At 46.5% G+C, this 14,903-nt stretch overlaps 1 protein-coding gene across 2 annotated transcripts in view; it reads left to right on the forward strand.

The window, feature by feature from the left end:
- LOC143366141 (homeotic protein antennapedia-like) overlaps positions 1-14,903 on the forward strand; it is a 368,003-nt gene that overhangs the window by 218,670 nt on the left and 134,430 nt on the right. The window lies entirely within an intron of this gene.

Genomic DNA, 14,903 nt, shown 5'->3' on the forward strand with positions numbered 1-14,903 from the left:
GACTTTTACGAGCATGTCTCACCTATCTCCTATATACTGTTACACGCGATAATTCGCGCCACGAGCGAGTCCAAACCTGCACAGAGAAAGCTAGACCATCAACTGCCTCCCACGATGCCCCTAATCTCTCCGCTCTTAATGCATCGTTCCACCGCTAGAATCGATCGTGTTTCACGGCCTACCTTCGATTTTCCCCGGGAAAATGGGGAAACCTGGCCGAAAATAAAGTGAGTTCGGTATCGCGAGGCCCGAGGATAAAATAGGTGGTGTGTACCGCACCGACGCCTGACGGGGACCATAAATAAGGATCCGACGGTCGGTGCGGCTGCAGCCAGTGATAAGCGTTCCTTTGCCCCTCTCCCTCCAGCGCAGCCCCTCTTTCGACTTTCTTCTTCGACCTCTACTTCCCGCTCAAACACTTTCGAACCCCTTTCGCGCGTTTATGAAGCATCCCTAAAGGTTGGGTCAAGCGACGTTTCATTCTAGCCTTTCGTTCGATCGTCCAGAGCTATTTCGCAATCTTCCCCCAAGAATTCACGTCTGTAATTAAATTCCTTGCTTTAATTAGCAGCCTGTTAAACGATGACCCTCGAGCTTCGACTCCTCTGCGAGCTTTTCCGGCGTGTCTTGCGAGTCTGTTCACTGGAAACGTGCTCGGAAAATTTTGGCGCGTCGTTTCGCACGCAGAGGCTGCAACTCGAGCAACACTTGCAACTGGATTAAACTATAGTTCTGAATTAATTCACCGACCCTGTTAAAGTATATGCCGCCCCGTGGCGACCGCGCGAGATGATTGCACGACTCCCAGTCCCCTAACAGGCGGGCATAATTAGTTTGTCAAAGTGACAACGCGATACTTTTTTGGTATCCCAGCGGTACAATTCGCTGGTTCTCCCACGAAATGTGGGGCCAGTGTCCAGAGTTAGGTAGAGCGTGCACCGTCAACTGTCTCGTCCCCGTTCAACTACTTAGTTCTGGAATTAGGGGACACATAGTTTCGCCGTTCCGAGTATATCGTGCCGCTCAGAGCGCGAGGGTGCGTGGTCGTAGACGAGTCGCGCGATAAATCCGCGCCCGTATCGCTCGCGAAAGCGTGAGACGGTTACCCGTTCGATCGGGGTGTATCGCCGCGAATATCGTATGGGACATAACGGGGGTTAGAAACGCACGAGGTGCCTGAACGTTTCCCAACTGTGTAACGTATAGGTAGAGTCGAGTTCCTTCATCCCCTACGGGCAGCACGAAGCGACCATTTCTCATATCAGTTTAGCCGACACTTTCGAGAACTTGCTCGGAGAGCCCGGGGCGTCGCGACGTCACCCGATGCCTCTTGCCCTCTCACCTCTCCGCCGCGCCGCTCCGGCTCCTCCAACCCTGTCCCGACTCTTCTGCAACACCTTACCGAGCCAGCGGGCTTTCCACCCCTTTCTGAACAGCCGCTCCACCAGTCCTTCCTCTCGCGCTTCAACTTCCATTTACGTTCAAGATCATCCTACCGCTCCATGGAACGCGCGCAGAGCCACACGCGAGTGCTCCTCTTTCTCTCTTTCCCCCGAGTTTCCGCCCCTTCTATCGCGGTCGCAACCCCCGCAGCGGGCCGAGTGCCCGCGGTCGTGAGATAAGTCATGCCCAAAACTTAACAAATCCGACCTTGGGATGATGAAGGGCCTCGCGACCCCCTGGATCAACTCTGGCCGAGATTGCGCGCGACCGCTTTATCAGAGACCTTGCACTGGCGGTACCAAAGATTACGCCCTCGGTCAACTATCACTGCCTCGGAAACCTGAGCGTAAAGTGGGCCATTCTAAGTCCCGATTTCGGAGAACGGGATCGTCTTCTGTTTCGAATCGCTACTGTTTCAGTCGAGTCAGTCGAGAGACTAAAAGAGAGAATCTGAGAATAAAAGGTCGTTCGTAATAGAGGTACTATTAACCCCTTGTATCAGGATTCATTGATCAACGACCGTGCCTATCTATTCAATTGAAGCTTTCCTCAGCGATTAAAGAAATGAGTAATGTTGTTTAGTTTCTCCTCTTCTATTTACGCTGCATTACTTTGAATTTCCTAACGAGCGCTACTTGGCATCGTCCATTTTATCCTACAATGCATATTCACACTATTTTCAGGCGCCTGGGTATCTAAATAACTTGCTTTCTCTGTGGCGCCTACTGTTTTCCTGTTGTTCGGCTAGAAATACTCGAATCGCCTGTTTTCCTCCTGTTCATTAGAGCTTCTGCCGATTCGAAGCGAACGCAACTTGCTTAGGACGTTTTAAGCACAATCATCTTCGGCCACGAAGCACGAATAGTATTTCCGCTCCCATTCGCGGCGTATCTTCCTAAATTTTCGCAGATTTAATACCGCGGCACGGCGATATATACCGCTGAACGTGAATCAAGTGTTTTCGCAGGTGTTATACGTTATTCAATAAAAAGGAACGGTTTCAAGACACAGTTAAGCCTGACAAATGGCCACCTAGATAGTATTTTTAAATGGGTGGGGCGCACCGAGCGCATTGCTCGCATAAATTCGTCCAATCTTCCAGTCGGCCGCGGGGAATCCGCGTATTCCCATTGAATTCAATAACTCAAACACGGACACCCTATATCACTTGCTGCACACCGAATGACGCGTCCTGCGCGTGCTCTTAATTATCGAGCCAAGCAATGATCTTTTCGTCCGTGACTCGTAATTTCAATTTTTATACCGCTCCAGTCGACGTTTCTGTAAATCATGCGTGATTAAACGAGTCTCTTCGAAAACTAATTTTCCCCCGGGGAAAAGAACAGAGGAGGGGAGAGAATTCGCCGAAAATATCTGCACCAGATGCTGTGCGCACTGAGTACAGAATACTAAAAAGAATAATAGTAGAGTAATTACATCGGCATAGATTAAATGTAAATTTTCCAGTACCTAGCTATTTTTTTTTAAAACATTCGGCCGAACAAGTTTCGCTTATCTTTACTCGGCTTCCTTTCGTCGAACAACTAACGCGTCCCACTTCTTTCCTCTGCAAGCAATTAGTCCCCTTATTTGAAGTTTGCCACTCGTCGCATCTTTTTGACGTTCGAATCAGCGCTGAGAAATCGAGAGATGCGTCTGCGAGATCAACTGTTTCCCCATCGCTTCTGCGAATTAGGATACCTTTCGTTTTCTTGAAAAGTAACGCTCGGTGTGCAAGGGGTTGTAAAGGAGACTTGAGAACGAGAGAAGTTCACAGGCAAAGGGCAATCTGTCACGAGAAGCGGTGGAATAAATAGTTTCTGAGGGGCTACTGTAAGGGAATCCGCGCTCGCTGGGACGTCTGGATGTTATGGCTGCCGTCGGATCCCTCCACGTGCGCTTCACGTCGCTCTTAAACATCGGATCACAATGTAACTTTGTCTCCTAGAAGCCGCGGAATCGTGCCACGGAAGCGCGAAGCGCGTTCCTCAGCGGCGCGGGCGATATTTCAAATTTATTACGCCCGCTAAATATACACTTTTGAGCATTTTGTTTGCGACGCCGATAAATGTAACCGCGGCTACCGCGGTGACAAGCTAGTTTCCCCGGGCCTCTTTAGCAGGCTGATATAATTTCGCGCAAGAAATATGCTCGTCGAGGCCCGCCAGCCTGTTACATAAAGTAAGTAAATTAATGATCGGGTGGTTAAGCTGCGTATGTATCACACGCGGCGAGTAGGTATTTCGAATTAATGGCCGACTATTAATTTTCGAAGCAGTTTTCAACTCCTCGGCCGAACCGGTATCCTACGATATTTTTCCGAGGGGAGGCGGGAGCCGGAGCAAATTGTTGCCGACCCCAGCGCAAATTAATTCATTCGATCGGCTCCTCCATTACGGGCCACTCGAAATCGCTGAAATATCTCGCGTCTCCGTTTCCGCTTCCGCGGAATCTCGTCGAACGCGCCGCAATTAGGCGGAAATTATTCCTTCCGTTCGCGGCGTCGAAAGTGTCCGTTCTTCAAATTTTCACAAAGACAGCAACGCTTCGTTCGCGGCAATTTACCGCCGAACCCTTGTCCGCGCGTGCGCGCTGAATAATTGAAACATCAAATAAATCCCGAATTAGGGGACGTAGATTTGCGCGAGCGTCGCACGGTTCAAAAGCTGCAGCGGCGAGATACTCTGGCGTAAATCGGCAAACGGTCGGCGACGCGATTTTTTTTTTTATGGCGGAGCGTCGGTCCAGGGCCAGTGTTTTGTCCCACCTTGAAATTGCGGCGGCGCATTCTTCGTGGATCAAGCTAAAACCGTGTCGGCTACGGGTGGTGACCTTAACCATAGCAAAAAGTATTTAAATCGGTTCGTTTGAAAGTACAATGGATTCCTTTGTGGCCGAGGAAGAGGCGCGCGCGAGAGGTCTGCGGGGCCGCAAGGGCACATGCTGGCTTCGGGGGTAGAGAGCGAGGGTGCGAAAATCTTTTTGGAGCAAGGTCGGGCGCAATTGCCGTCACCTGTGCGACTCCTCTACCTGGGCAGTTAACGTCCGCGAGCGACCTTAACCGCGGCCGTTCCCATAAATTCGACCGGTCGTAAAGTGGAGGGGAAAAAAAAAAGCGTCAAAATGGGTAAAACTAGCCGAGTGACGGCTCGTAACGGTACGTAGTCTCGACCTTTTTGCGCCCCGAAGGTCACTGCTCCGTCGGCGCCGTTTCCAGGAGCGTGCCCGCTCGCCTCGCTGCCTGCTCGTTCCCAGGACGCTCGCGCACCATCGCGGTCACGATTTTGAGCGAACTACGAATTCCGCTGCGCGATCTCCGAAAAGAAATACCACCTCGCCGGGACTCGCGTGTCCGCGATTCGAGACGCGAGCGCCGAACGGAACGGGTTATCGAACGGTCGCTTCGTCCCGGAGGATTATATAGCTGGAAAAGCTTCGGCGTCCAGTTTCGAGTAAATCGTAAATTACGGGTCGAGGCATCGAGGAACGGACGACATTTACGCTAAAACGATTAAGTGCGTCTCGCGTCGATGATTTACGGGCGCGGGCGGAAAGAATACGGTGGGGGGACAGAAGGAGCAAAACGAGAGGGAGAGCAAAGAACCGACGGTGAACGCGAGAAACGGGGAGAGAGAGAGCGCGGCGAGCATATCGCGAGGCCGTGATCGATTAATGAATTCGACTTGCAGCGGATAAGACACGAAGAAACCACTCTCATTTGTAAGTTGAATTATGACAACGATCGCTGGGCCGTTCGTTAAGCCATTATTTATAAATTCAAGTTTAAACGTTAAACGGGCATAGGTATATGAAAAGTGTCCCTCGGTTGTCCGTCGTCTGTTGGGCGAAGGGGGGTTGGGTGAGCGCAGAAGAACGCCGCTCGGCTCCGGGACGATAATGGAGCCGGGGCAGCAGCGAAGAACCGGCGATATTCCGTTGTTGGGCGTCGTTTGATTTATAAGTTCAACTCCAGACGGACAATATTTTTGTTTTAATGCTCCTTTTGTCCGAAACGTACGTGCCCGGACTGCCGGATGGGCGCGAGGTGGACATAGGTGGCTGATGATGTCACTCCCTTAGCGAAGCGAGAAACGAGAAGGAGAACGAGAGAGGGAACACCGTACGAGGCACCGGACATCGGGGATACACGGTGCCTAGTTTAAGCTGGGTTGTCGCGATGGCACACAGAGATTACATCGTACACCGCGGAATATACTCAAGGTGTCGCCGACGATTCTTGGCTACAACACGGGGGATTCTTAATAGCCGGCCGCCGTCTCAGCCGCGCCGCACCGTATGACTTGCTTCGCGCTTGTTACGAATAATTAAACGGGCAAACATTTTACGCCGCCAACTTTTATAGAAAAGCACTCTTTCCTTTTACAGCTCGAGCTTCAATTACTTTATTACACCCACGCTTCCGCTGTCGGTCTCCTTCGGAACACCAGCCCTTTACTTAATTCTTTCTTATTTTTCACCTTCCTTATAAGGCCTGAACTCTGATTTCGCTTGGCGGAGCAAGAGACGGGCGAGATGATGATAATGGATGGTAGCGTGCGTGCTCACTCGGCAGTGACAGCGTTAATTTAAAAAGGATGGAAAACGATGAATAATGCATGACGTAACAGTAGCGATCCGCAAAAGTATCTTATTCGAAAGGGTGTTCGTACAGCTAGATGGCTGGCGGTAGATTGTCGAAAACTTTCGGAAAAGTTCATTGCGGGCACCTGTGATCCACCATTCAGGAGACCCGCGCGATTGTAGGAACAAGCTCTCATACAAACCCGACATCTGCTCCTCCGACACGGCTGAATCTCATTACGCTCGCATTAATTGATATTACCGCAAGCAGAGCGTGTCCGATTAACCGCTCACCGTTACAAAAATTAATGCGCCTTTTTTTTTCGTGTGTTTAAGAACGCGCTCACATTCCAAAATATCGGCGTCGCTCAGATACGATCGCGAGCGATTAACGCGTGCAATTAAACCGCCGCGGCCGCGCGATAAATTACCGAGATGTAGACAAAACAATTTGTTGGACATTAATAATTAGCGGTTCGTTAACGGGCACCCGCGCACAGATCGTCGCCGATTAGGGTGCGGTGCGCGCGCGCGCGCGCGGCTCCTAGATGGCTGGTCGTTTTTAAAAGTCGAATCGCTTAACGGAACGGTGCCTCTAATTATATCTGTTCCATCGATAGCGTCCACGCACCGTGAGGAGCGTAAATGGCAAAGAGGTGCGCGGCTCGCGTAGAAATTTTTATCGCAATCCCCCGTTGCGTGAAACTGAAACCTGCCGACGCTGGCGCCCTTATCCGCCGCCTCGGGTGCGTTTTGCATACGTCCGTGCGACTTTCCTCGCAGACGACCGGGAGACACTCGGGCCGCGTCCGATCAACACTGGGAGCTTCGGACGCACACCTGTGCCTCGATTCCCGCGAATAATTATTCGAGGCCCTGGTCGGTGCGCGACGTTTGCAAAACAGCTTGATAAATATCGCGCTACTTCTAGCGGGCCATTAATTCGTAGGGACAACTACCGCGGCGAAGCTCCGTGAAAGACGAGCAGCGTCGTTTCCGTTGTGGCCGTATCGCGTCGACGAACGCGACGTGGCTGTCGGTTACCGCACGGGCGCTGGCGCTGTTGCGCTCGCGATTCGATTCGGCGGTCATGTTAATAATTGCCGCGCGCAGATGCACGAGCGAGTTATGAAACGCAGAGAGCAGTCGAGTGGGTACCGACTAGAGCTGTTCGAGTCTGACTCGGCTCGACGAACCGAACCGAGCCGAGTACTCGAAAAAAGCGAGCCGCTCGAAAGAACCGAGTGGGGTAAAGGACCCAATTACTGACACCTAACCAATTACTGTCACCCTAAGCTATTTTACTTAAAATAACGAATAAATTATTATTATTATTATTATTATTATTAACGGGAAACCCTTTAGTGTACAGAGATACAAAATTATTACCATTACTACGTAGAAAGATAAAAATAAGAGAAAGAAATAAAAAATATATATATATAAAATAATAACATAAAATAAAATAATATAATATAAAATAAAATAACAAAGATAAATTAAGATGAGATAATAATAGATAACAAAAACATAACATAACATAAACTTTTTAATTACTACTAATAATACATATAACAGTCCGCCTGTTTATGCCTAATCACGGAGCAAGAGAAAGTTTTGTTGTTACGATAGAAGATGCCTAAATAAATGCGTACGGAACCGGTCAAGCGAACCTGTAAACAGGTCAATGGCATCACAGCACCGATAAATAAACGTTGTAAAGTCATACACAAAAATAATTATGTAATTCAACCTATAATCTATACTATAGATTACATACTATAGTTTATTTATTCGTTAGTTTAAGTAAAATAAGGTGACAGTAATTGGTTAGGTGTCAGTAATTGGGTCCTTTATCGTAACTCGAAGAAAACCGAGAACTCGAATTTTTTCCAGCTGCTCGAAGAGAACCGAGCGGGCCGAAAAACCCGAGCAAGCCGAAAAGAACTGAGCAGTCCGGGTATGTCGAATAGTTTGAAGCTTGAATGCTTCTCTACTGGGTAACCATGAATCATAGATTTCTTAAGAAATATTATTAAATCATACATACGCGAAAAATTATTTTCATTAGTTAGAGAATATTTTCATTTGCAATTTACATTTTAATTACTCACATTATTACGAACCTTTATCCAATAGATAAACATATGTATTCTGAAATATTCGAAACATTCAAGCTTCAAACTACTTGACCTACTCGGACTGCTCGGTTCTTTCGGCTCGTTCGGTTCTCTTCGAGCCGCTCGAAAAAATTCGAGTTTTAGTTTTCTTCGAGCTACTCGCTTCTTTCGAGCCGCTCGCTTGTTTCGAGTACTCGGCTCGGCTCGCAAACCGAGTCTCGGCTCGGTCCGAATTTCAAGCTACTCGAACAGCATTAGTACCGACACTGGGACCTTTTCTTCGTTGATACCACGAGCTAAGCTGTCTCTACTGTTTATGATGCCGGAGTCTGAAAACATTTTTTCATATATGTAGAAGTGTATCTTTCGCAAATTACGCACCCACCCGGTAATATGATGTTCAATTGTTGCGCTGGATATTTCGGTAAGATAGAATTAATGGCTGGCTTCGACCGACCACTTCACATTCGACGTTCATTGAGTCATAAAACCCGATAATGATCGTTTAAACCGCACGATCTTGTACACGGCCGGTCGGCCGGTTGCTCGCCTGCTCGCTCGCTCGGGGACTCGAGGCAAGGCTCATTTTTCTCCATTAGGCGCGAGTAAATTATGCGGAGCCGCGAAAGAAAAAATGCCGCGAAGAACTGACGGAATTAACTTATAAGAAATAAAGCAGTGTTTACGCCTTCGGGTTTGCAGTTGCATGTACGGCGCGCGCACACCGGAACGTTTCCTATGCGCTTGGCAGGTGTTGCTGTTTATGGGAATCCCCTGGAACAGCTTATCCGATGAGGGAGACTCCGATAAGGAGGATAGCGGTTAGCATTCGCTTAACCCGGTTCTAATTATGGTATTCCCATACCGTATATTATATTCCGCGTACAGGGTGTCCCGTAATACAGTCGGAATAGAACAACAGGACCTTGGAAGAAAACATGAGTCGAAAGCGTGGAAGAACTTTTAATTCTACTTTCGTCGAATTTTCCAATGCATCAGACGGACGAAGAGAAGACAATTTAGCAAATCTTAAATCTGGCCTTAGTTCTGCAGAAAGCTACCAACCCTCAAACTGTCAAAAAATTAGTTAAACGTAGCGTGGATCCCATAATTTTGTGATCTTTATTTTACAAACACTAAGCCATAGTTCCAATTTAGGCTTAAAGACAAAAGCTGGAGAAAAATTAAAATAACATTAATTATACCTACTACTCACTATTAAATAACCTATTAAAAAGCATAGCAAATCAATAACAAGAAATAAAATATACTCAATACCAATAGAGCTACTTTTCTTTAACAATTAAAATCGTCAAACTAAAGAGTGATCCAAAAATGAGGCCTGTTTTAGCCTCTTTTTGGTCCCACGGTTTTGGAGCTGAATTTTGTGCCGAATGATACCTTATGATGAGACATCATTCGCAATAAATTTTCAAGTTGAGGTGACAATTAGTTTTTGACGTTACGAATATTAGACCAAAGTTTTATGAAAATTAGAATACGTTTTGACATACGATTCGTTATATAGAATCGGTCATTATGAATTTTCAAAATCTACGTTCAAATTCGTTGGTAGCAGTCAGCAAAACCCTTGGCAACAATTCTTTAAATTATCGGGCTGACAAACAACATAAAACTCCGTACATCGAAGCGTATCGGCTGCTGCGTTAATGAATTTTCACTTCTTTGACCTGCCATATCTCAGAAACTAATTTTCACCTCAACTTGAAACTTTCTTGTGATTGATGTCTCGTCATAAGGTACCATTTGGCACAAAATTCAATTCCAAAATTGTGGGACGCAAAAGAGGCTATTTCTTGTGTCACTCTTTACTCATTTTCAGATCATTGGTAGCTTTCTGCACCACTACTTAGGCCCAGTTGTAGTACTATTCCATCGTTCCCCCGAAATTACTTTTTGTGACAATCAGGAGAGAGCAAAGACGATCGACGTCTGTAATTCGACCATTAAAACGTCCCAAAACGACTACGCTTTAGAGCCCCGAGTACCTGCGCAATGAGCTCCGAATCGTTTGATTCAACGTTTAGCGGGCACGATCTCGTTATTGTCGCGAGAGAGTAATTCCGTAGCGCTCCGTACGCGTATCCGTGTATGCTCGTTACAATAATTACTCCGCTACCCGGTTACGTAGAGCGGTGCGCGAGTGGCCATGATAAAAGGAGAAACTGGTCCGAGGACCACGCATGCGATAGAGCCGTTAACGATAAATCGAAATGCGCGGAGTGGAAGGTAGAAGACGCGCGCGGTGTTCGGTACCTACGGGGCTGCACTTACACGCGCAATCGATCCCTCGCCCGTGTGCACGCATATCGATATGCTTCCGCGGCGCGGAGGAGAGGGACGGATCTTCTTCCCTCTGCCGCGCGTCACTCGGATTCACGTATCCCCCGATTCGCTCTGGCGAGCCACCTTAATTAAGCGTTTAAGAGATGAAACTGGTTCTTCTGACGGTCTTCCTTCTCGTTGTTCTTTCGCCGCGCGCGCATATGCTTACGACGCACAGCTGTTGCGCCGAGTTAAGTTGTCCGACTTTTGAGGAGCGCCGATTGTCTTCGAAATTAATTAAACGTTTCCACGACTCCTCGCCCGGCCCCAGCTACCGGTCCTCTTCTAGTCCTCTAACAATGGCCCCCTTGAATTTCAAGCCCCCACCGAGCCTTCGATGTCGAACCACCCCGGGCACGTTCTCCTCTGGAAACCGTTCCTGCCCGTTCTCCAACGTACGAGACACCTTTCAGCCATCGTCATCTCTCCCCTCGTTGCACTTGCTACAACCGAAAGTGATTTATACGGGGATTATACGACGAAACGATCGCGTTAGCCTGCCCGGCCGTTTCCCCGGCGAGCGTCGCCGCGAATATCAAGGGGATACTGATAGCCGTTTCGCGGCGACGCGGACAGCAACCGCCGCGGAACGCGTCGGATCAAAACGCGTAACGGCACTCGAGCTGGATCTATCTCGGCGTTATGAAGCGTTCCCGTTGTTAACTAGGATTTACCGTAAATTCTAGAGATTTTATCGATCCACGTGCCCCCGGCCGCGGCCGTGTTGCTCGCGTAGGAATGTCGTTTTGTAACGCAGCCATTGATACCGACCGGGACACTCTGTTATCTACGTACAAGAGCACAATCGCGCGACTGCTCTATTTCTTTCTGTTCGCCTCGCGACAAAGCTCGTCAAGATTCAGACCAATTTCTCACCGTGTCACTCGTTATCGGAACCTTGAATTCAAATTGAGAATTGAATATGTAGTCGGTTCGCCTCTTTTTAATCGTGCGCGCCTCGCGGGTTGCGGCTCGTACCCAGCGCACGTAGTTTTTGCATTTCTGAAATGCGCTCGCACGTATGTCGCAAGATGGGAGAGCGCATGCTTCTTTATCGTTCCTCCTATTTCACCACGGCGTTTGCTCGCATCGCTCGCGGTGTAGGTATCTAGAGGCAACGAGCGGTTGCGAAGAGTTCAATGCTTCGTTGCCGTTAAAAATAATTATTCTTGCAAACTTGCTTTCAATAATTCAACAAGCAAAATACTGGTTGCTATTTTCAGTTGAAATTATCAGCTTTGAGTAGTATGTTATCTACATAAACATATTACAAACTTCACTAAGTGAGAGGGAAGCGTACCTGCGCGAGTAATCTCCGTTGCAAGATTACCAAAAGTCTGCCTCTCTTTTTTACTTCCCCTCGCACATAGTTGTGTAGTAAAATGCTTACTTAGGTAGGGGAGACCGGGGCTGGTTGGCCAGTTTTTCAGTCTTTGATTTTTAATAAATTATGTGAACGAAATATCATTAAACCGGTTAGTACTTTCGATAGGGCATACATTTGGCTATCTGATTAAATTATTAAAATTGACTCAATGTGACAACAATTAAGGTATTTTAATGCTTTTCTAACATCTTGCATGCTGGTCGACCATGATCGGGTTGGCTGATTCACAGTATGGGGTAGGTTGATAGATACCTACAATCAGTTAAGAAAATATTATTAGTAATTTATTTCAGTGGTAACAAAATAACACAATGTCGCAGGAGTTGTTTCATTATAAAGTATTAATTTATTTCTTTCATATTTTAATGATAAACTGAAAAGTTTTTCCACTTAAACATAAATTAAAATGTACTTATACAATAGTGAAATTTAAACAAAAAATAAAAATCGCCTTCTGAATAACAACATAACAATTTAAACCTTATTAACGTTATTAGTCAACCAGCCCCGACCGATTATTTTGTCTTCAATAATCTATATAACCTTCAATTATTTATGTATAAACAAAAATACTCTCAATAGATCGTCTAATAAACAAACTTTAAAATAATCCCTTAACAGTTATTCTATTGTAACTATATAGAGCGTGAAAAAATATAATCTTAAACAAAAAATATTTACTTACGTAGCCAATTTTTCGACAAACGCTGATAACTGTTAAAAAAACGTGCGATCGCTGGGTCGGGTATAAGTGCATGGCATAGTAGAAATGACTTCTTTCTACAGTACATCTTTACACAGTAGAGCATAAGGTAATTATGGGAGAGTTGCCGCACCTTACGCAAAATTGTCACCGTGTCTAAATTTTGCTATTAAATTTTTTCCCAAGGATACATATTATTAGTTGAACATCTTGTGCTACTACTAGCATTAAAGAAAATTAAAATTATAATATTTGTCACCCTTAAATAATTGAAACTAAAAACATCCATTTTTTGGGAGAGACGCCGCGCATGCGGGAGTGTTGCCGCATTTCGAAAAACGTTTAATTTTCCATTTAAACTTGTTAATTTTAACTTTTTATTTAAAAAAAATAGTAAAAGCAAAGTAAAATGAAACATCTTTTTAATTTATACAGTTATAAAATACAATAAAATTGGAAAAATAAATAAGTATACATATTATTTCTGCTTTTCTAAATTTAATTGTCTTTTCTTCTACCTTCCACATTCATTACACATAAAATAAAAACAAAATGTGAAAAAAGAGTAAAAAGCCTACAAATGTGTTTGGATTAGCAGAGTTCTCATTAAAAAACAAATAATTTGCCATGAGATATCACGGTATCTATTTTCAAATACTTTTTTTGTATTTCTAACATTAAAAACATCATTTAGTCAACTTAAGTACCTTCCGATACAGTGCGCATAAAAGTGCGGCATCTATCCCAACTGGCCGAGACAGAAACACTGCACTTTCGTATTTCCAAGTGCTATGTCGAATATGACATATTCTGGTCGAGAAATATTCCACACAGTTCCTTTAACGTATTACAAAAGTTATATCACGGAAGACTATGAATGTTTAATTACTACGATAGCAAAAATAAACTCGACGTATAACTATTGAGGCAAAGTGCGGTAGGCTTACCTCGAGAAATATCAAAATCTTTAAAAGTAATAATGGAAACACGTTCTTGCTTATCAATCCAACCTAAACGAACAGCCTAAAGCAAATAAAATCGACAGTGTTGTATTTTATTACCGACAACCCTGAAATACCGAATGTGCGACGTCTCCCAGTGCGGCATCTTTCCCACAATTACGCTTCCGCCTCGAAGCTGCGTCACATTAGGAGCTAGGGAATTATTAGGTAATTTTGTTAATTTTATTCATTCTTAATTAGTAACAAAGTGGCTTGCAAATTCGCGACCCACCTCTCCTCTATGAACTTTCATAGAGACTTATCGTTCGCAATTTTAACCCGAAGCGTTTGTTACAAATACATACCTACAGATACCCGGCAAATATTATGCAAATGCTTGATTACCACGAAGCCCCAGTAAATACAGTAAAACAGCAGGAGATCTGACAAACGTTAGGCCCCGACACATTGAAAAGAACAGGGACGGACAAAGGCCTCGGAGCCCATATCCAATAAGTGGCAGAGTGTAATTGATAATAAGACAGCGAGCGTAAGGCGATAGGTGAAAAAAGGGCCGAGCTAGTGGTGCAGGTGAAGGAAAGGTGTAGGTGGGGATAGGCAGCCGGGTGTAGGTGTAAAGTGAGCGTGATCGCTCGGTGGATGAGCGAGGGGTACCAAGGGGGAGTGGTCACCGGTTGAAGCCTCGTGCTGACCTATTCCTTTCTGTGCCGCCGCAGTGCATTATGGCCGCTCTACAAGGCTCTCGACCACGGCTCCCTCGATCACCATAGCCATAGACGGTCTCCGGCGTTTGTCTCTAGTGCCACCGATGCCTTGTCATCCGGTCTCGCGCGGATATCGGCCGAAATCCTCGTCTCGCGTACGGGATCGTGGTTCCCTCGGAACCTGGGCCACGCTGGTGTTTCCTGATGGCGCTGCTGCCCGTGCCTGTGTACGTGTGAGCAGCAGTGTGTCAGCTCGTCCAGACTGCAGAGGGGAACGGCGGAGAGTTTGCTCGGAAAGCAGAGAGGGGACTTGTGTCGTTGCGGCACAATGGGACCACTACTGCAACGCTGTAAGTACCCCGAGAGCTTACAGACTGATCTCTCCCTCGTTCTCTTCTTCTCCTCTCTTCTCTTCTCTTTCGGTGCTTACGATTCCTGCACTTTCGTTCTTGCGACGCTCGAAACGCAGAGCTTTCGCGGCAGGCTTAGCCTGCCGGCGTCCCTGCGCGCTCGCGGGGTATTTCTGGGATTAAGAGTGCCTCTGGAAGTGGACTGGTGGGTCAGTGTGGTCCATACCCCCTCGAATCCCGTAAACTCTAAGTGCACGCAGAGAGCAGGTGAACGTGTACTCGCGGCAGCAGTGTTCGCGCAGCGACG

This window comes from Andrena cerasifolii, chromosome 2 (genome assembly GCF_050908995.1).
Source record: "Andrena cerasifolii isolate SP2316 chromosome 2, iyAndCera1_principal, whole genome shotgun sequence".
Taxonomy (NCBI): Eukaryota; Metazoa; Arthropoda; class Insecta; order Hymenoptera; family Andrenidae; genus Andrena; species Andrena cerasifolii.